General features: G+C 40.2%; 1 protein-coding gene and 1 pseudogene across 2 annotated transcripts in view; one reads left to right on the forward strand and one right to left on the reverse strand.

The window, feature by feature from the left end:
- The window catches only part of PHACTR1 (phosphatase and actin regulator 1), a 489,864-nt gene that overhangs the window by 346,659 nt on the left and 137,059 nt on the right, over positions 1-6,146 (reverse strand). The window lies entirely within an intron of this gene.
- On the forward strand, positions 1,793-1,911 carry LOC112477673 (annotated as a pseudogene).

A 6,146-nucleotide genomic window follows, 5' to 3' on the forward strand; every position in this document is an offset into this window, starting at 1 on the left:
CTTCCTGCATGATGGATATTTCCAAGGGGTTGGATTGTAACCTTCTGCTCTTCCATCTCCTCATCTTCTGCCTACACCCAACATTAAATTCAAATGCAGTTATATTTATTTATTTTTATTTATTCAGATGTATTTATATTTATATTAATTAAGTTTATTCCAATGTATATTTATTGAGTTACTAGGAATACTGAGTCCCGCTATGTTCCAGACATTTTTCTAGGCCCTGGATCCAATAGGGGAACAGGACCAAGCCCCTGTTCTCCTGGGGGAGGCAGGCTGTGAACAAGTAAACAGACATATACCACAACTGCAGAGAGTGGTAAATGTTGTGAAGTTAAACAGGATGATGGGATAGGGACCACAGGGGGACACTGCCCTATCTTAGGGTGGTCATGGAAGGCTCCTTATAGGAGGTGACTTGTGAACTGAGCCATGAACATCACTGTGGGAAGACTAACTGGGGAGTGGAGCATAATGACATCTGTACAGATGGCTCAGAACTCAGGGCCACAATTCATGACTTTGAAAGAGCTCTCATTACCTCTCTCCAACAACCTCCTCGCTATTACCACTGTCATTGCAGGTAAAGCTTGTCTACAACCAGACTAAATGCTTCTACGCAAGTTGTCTCTTTCTCTCTTCCTGATTTCTCCTTCTCTTTTATTAGTGCCAGTTAGACTGGAAACTTAAGAGATAACCAGCACATATCTTCACCTTTTTTCCTGATATTTAGTGCATCAAGGAGAGTCCATAGTGTCCTTTCTATTCCTACATCTGCAACCCTTTAATGTGGCTCCCTGTTCATAGGTTCTTACCTACACCATTCATCCCATGACTGCTGTGAGATGAGTAGCTACATTTATTGCAAACTTACACTATTAAAAGCACTGTGCTTGGCACTGTACACACATTGGATCATTTCTGCAAGGTAGTACTAGTAGCTCTGTTTTACAGAGGGAGAAATCGAGGTTTGGTATTCTCCCTGGGATCATAGCCTTCACTCTGCCATTTCTTTTCCTTTCTTTCCTTCCTTTTTCTTTTAAAAAATCTACATGAAGAAGACCATATTTCCTAGCCTGATAAACAAGGCCCCAAATTACCTTTTGAATGACAATTCACCCGCCCATTCCCTCCAACATGAAATCTCTGACCCTGCTACTCAATAAATCTATTTTGCTTTACCCTATTTCACATTTTCTCACACTGGCCTCCATATCTAGAACTCCTTACCCTTTTCTTCTCACTTGTTTAAATCTTGCTTAATCTTTGCTCCACTCCTCGATGACATGTTCTCCATTCACTTAGGCCATAAAAAACACACATCACATTATTTGAAGATAACTTTTTTGGCTTTTGATTATGCATAAATTTCCTCAACTTAACCATGAGCATACCTGTTTTGCAGCAGAGCATGGTGGCTAAAAGGGTGAACTCTGAAGACAATCTCAGAGTTTGAATCCCAGATCTGTCCCTGAGTGGCCACATGATCTTTGGGGTTCCATTTCCTCATATACAAACTAGAGTTATGATAACAGTACCCAACTCAAAATGTTGTCCGGAGTTTAAATGAGTGAATGCGCATAAGCATGTAGTAAGTCTGACACATGGTACACATTCAATCAATGTTAGCTGTTTGCATCCCAGTCTTGTATGGCATTTTGGGAATAATGTGGTGGCAGTGGATATCATTTCAATATTGATCTATTCAAATCAATAAATCTGAGTACAATATAGTCTTCTAACTACTATGAAGACAGAGAAAAGTTTCCATATAAGAATCGAAGAATTGGTCTAAGGCCATGCTACCCTAAACAGGCTGGAACCCGTCTGATCTCGGAAGCTAAGCAGGGTCGGGCCTGGTTAGTACCTGGATGGGAGACCACCTAGGAAGACCAGGTGCTGTAGGTGTAAAAAATAAAAAATAAAATAAAATAAGGAATTGTAAGCTGACATGGTCTTTGCAATCTGTGAGTTCAACTAAGGGTTGCCTCGCCCCCTCTCCCCCCCACCAAAAAAAGAATAGAAGAATTACCACAGTGGACTAGATTCATCACCTATTATTTGTGAAAAAAGTGTGATATTGGAGTGGAGATTGTGGAATGAAACTGCCTGGATTCTAATCCTGACACTTTATTTCTGTGTTGCTTGGTTTTACCATCTGAAAAATGGGAATGATATTTTTATTTGCTTCAGAGAGTTCTTGTGAAGGCCAAAGATAATAAATGTAAAATACTTAGTACTCAATAAATGTTGGCCCTTGATACTATTATGTATTGTAAGTCTCTGACAGGGGCACAGAGGTCCAGAGGGAAGAGTCACAGATCAGATTTGAAGGAAATCAAGAGGAAGGAAATAATTAGAACATGAGCCTTGAAGTTTCTGGAGGATTCCGGAGGATTCCAAAGGACAATGGATACTCAGAAAAAGTTTGGGGAGAAGATGGGAGGAGCCAAGGACTCTCTGAGGGCCTCCCGCTTGCCTGATTCACAAGGCTTCCCTGCTCAGTGTTACATTTAAATTTGTAGAGTGGCCTTGGACAATGACACTGATCTTTACTCCACCTTCTTTTTCAATTTCCACATTTGTCTGGGCAAAACAAACCTAGGCTCTCTCCTTATAGTTCAAGTTTCTTGCTCAGACGATTGCCAATTTTTACTGCCTCCAGCTGTGCCTCTGCAATCCGTTCTACACTTGAGCGAAGTTAACCTGCTTGAAAAACATGACTGCAAGCAAGAACTGTATTAAAATATTGAAACCGTAAGCCACTGCACTGCATCTCCAGACTATTAACAACCCCCTACTGCTACATGTGTCATCCCAATGCTGTTGATACAAGAAGAGGCAGAGGTGAAATTTTAAGTGGATGAAAGATTGATTGCATGGAGCCAAAATTCCAAATAAGTTCATTGAAAATAGTGTGTCTCGATCTGTCTCATGCCTCTTTATTCACCCCCTCCCATTTTAGACAACAGTTCCAAAGTATAACATATAACAAACACTTTCAGGACCCAGGGAAGCTATAAGGGAGACAAGACAACTTAATGATGCTAAGCAGCACATAGGTGCTCTAAATATTTCAGAAGTGATTCAGTTCTCAGAGCCCTACTCTGAGCAACCACCTTACCAGGCTGAACTCCATCTGCAGTGTAGGTATTGGCTCATTACTCAGACTTGGTATATACAGTGTTAAGTTTCTTTCAGCATATTCCATGTGTAAATTAGCTAGGCTTCCCTGCAAGATGGTAAATTCCTTTAGGACAGGGACCAGGGACTCAAAACGTTTAGTTTCTTTTTCTGGCTGCACTGTCCTTTGGTTTTATGACCTTGGGAATACTTAATTTTGATCTCAATTTCCCTCTATCTCTCAAATATAAAAGTTGAATTATATTTGTAAGCTGCCGGTGAGCAGCAGAGTTCTTCAAAAGTTCACCCATATAAAAGTTTATCCATCTATGCATTTGGATCAATAAATCCATAGTAGCTTATATTTTCTCGACCCACAAATATTTCAAATACCCATGATTTTAATTTACAAAGGGATCCTTATACACATGGCAAAACATTAGATAAGATCCTTGCTGAGATCCTTTGCTGCTCTAATGTTTATTCATCCCTTTATTTAATAAATATTCTTTGAAGGCCTCCTCCACAATCACTCTGCTAAGAGCTCTGGAATCTCAGGTAAAAGGTATGATCTTGGCCTCAAGGAGCAACGGACACTAAAGAGACAACTACAGTCCAACATGATATGAGTGGTAAACACATATTGGAGACTTTCTAAAATTTGATATATCACTTGATCTTTCCTCACAGTAAGGTAGGTGCTCTGATCATCCCCATTTGAGGAAGAGTCAGCTGGTGCTGGATAGTGAATGAACCCAGGTGGGAGAAAACTCCATCTGACTCCATCTGACTGAATTCTCGACATTAATAAAAATTGCTCTGATGAAGATTAACATGTAGTGCAGTGGGCGAGCTGATGCAGGAAGGAAGGTTTGGAGGGAGTCAGGGAAAGCATCACAGAGTCATCCGATGAATGGGAAGTAGATCCCTGGGTAGACAAGCAAGAAGCTCATTCTAAGAAATGAGAGCAAATGCAAAGCCACACAAGTGTGAAACCCCAGGGCACACGCAGGGAGTATCCAGAGTTTTGTGTGTTGGAACAGGGTGATGAGTATGGAGCAAGGCCGAGGAGTAAAGGGCCAGACTTTATGACTCTGAAAATTCCAATTCTTCAACATACTGGATGATCTGGTATACATTCAATGATTTCTATTCTCAGTTGGTTGATTAGGACCGATGTACATTGTTCGATTATGCAGTGTTGGTCAGTCAGCATTTTCTTCTGGATGATGTGTTATCTTGAAAACTACTCTGGCTTCATTTCAAAGGATATCCAAGCCTTTAGTGACTATATGCTGAATTTTAGAAGGAAACAGCCTCACATACCCCCAAACGCAACACATCATAGGTATAACAATCATACAACGAGCATATGTATCAGACATTTTACAGTCCATTGAAGGCTTCTAGTATTCACACGGATGGCTTTGTTGTGAGCCTTGTGGACGGATGATGCATGCTTAGGGCATTTGTTTTCTGGATATAAATTTTGGAATTAATGTTTCCTACTCTATGTAGCATCTCTTTAGTCAGACTGTACAGATTAAGTATCTGCAAGCTCAGTCTTGCCGGAGATTCTGCCTTGAGAAGATAGGAATAAGCTGAAGCTTAGAGGATGGTTTCCTCACCAGAACAGAATTCTAACTCAGAAGTTTACTGTCTGTGTGACCTTGGTTAGGTCTCTTACCTGCTTCTTATATCAGTTTCCTCATCTGTAAAATGGGAATGATAATTATATTAATATGAATATTGTTACTACTGTAAATAACACTCACATCATTGCTTACAAAATTACAGCCTACAAAATTAATCTATGACTTTATTTAGAATGATGCCAGGCACACTTGTCCCTTATATAGGGATGGACTTTTGAAAGTGTGAGTGAAATCCAGCCTTTGCTTTACTCACTAAGCTCTGTGCCTTGCAAAAGGGCATCTTTTCCTAGTTGGCACAAAGTCACAGGATAGACTAGCAGCAGCCCTGCTTGTAGAAGTGATGAATTTGCCCACACCCTTTTGCTCTCTTTATTTTGTGAACATTGAGAAATATTTGAAAAACAGACATACAGAAAAACTTTGGTTATAAAGCATCCCTAATCCTCCTGTTCATGTTTTTAACATCCCTAGCTTTTTAAAAAATAACATTTGGCCAAGAAACACACAGAAAAGCAGTCATTTTTGATTATTCTGTGCAGTGTCCCTGGTCATGCTCTTTATGCACTTACAAACAGAATGATAGCACTTCACAAGCAACACTTAAGGCATGTGTTATCATATAGTCACATTCGGTTTCTTCAGTCCCTCTCAGAAAATCTTGAAACACACTGAAAACATAAGCCAAGCTTATCTAGACATTTCTCCACTGTTGTGAAGTAACTAAAAATATCCATTGCGGCACGGAGCTCACACTAATCTCCACAATAGTCCCCCATGTTAGCCCCCAAACCAGAATAGCAAATGAACAACATTGGGGGTTTTATACACATAGGTCAAATTGGGCTGGGTAACTTGTGTTACTGTTCTGCCAAAAGCAAGGTAATACATGGACTTTTATTCTTAGGAACAGCACAGAACACTGAAGACTGCCCTAGATTTGAGATGAGGGCTGAGTTTGACTCTTGGCTCTGGGTGACCTTGGGCAAACCCACTGATTTCTACTCTTAGAGCTAGAATGAGCTTTAGCAGTCATGATGTAGATATTGAAGTTGTGAGTTTAAGGGGCTTGCCAAACATAACTGAGTTAGTAGCAGAGTAGGGACTCTCACTCTTGGCTCTTGGCCCAGCCAAGATCTCTACAGGTTCATGATGATCATGATGAGGGATAAATGATTTTTTCACATCAATTGTAACATGCACTCTATTGAACACATTAAGTATAAAATCCATGTAAAGCCTCTGTGGTAATTCAATCTTTATATTTCTGAGTCATGTGGAGTTAACTCATCTAAATGTTATTCTTTGACAGCTATTGATGTCCAAAGCTCTCCTCTCCTCTCCTCTCCTCTCCTCTCCTCTCCTCTC

This window comes from Pteropus alecto, unplaced genomic scaffold (genome assembly GCF_000325575.1).
Source record: "Pteropus alecto unplaced genomic scaffold, ASM32557v1 scaffold121, whole genome shotgun sequence".
In the NCBI taxonomy this organism is placed as follows: Eukaryota; Metazoa; Chordata; class Mammalia; order Chiroptera; family Pteropodidae; genus Pteropus; species Pteropus alecto.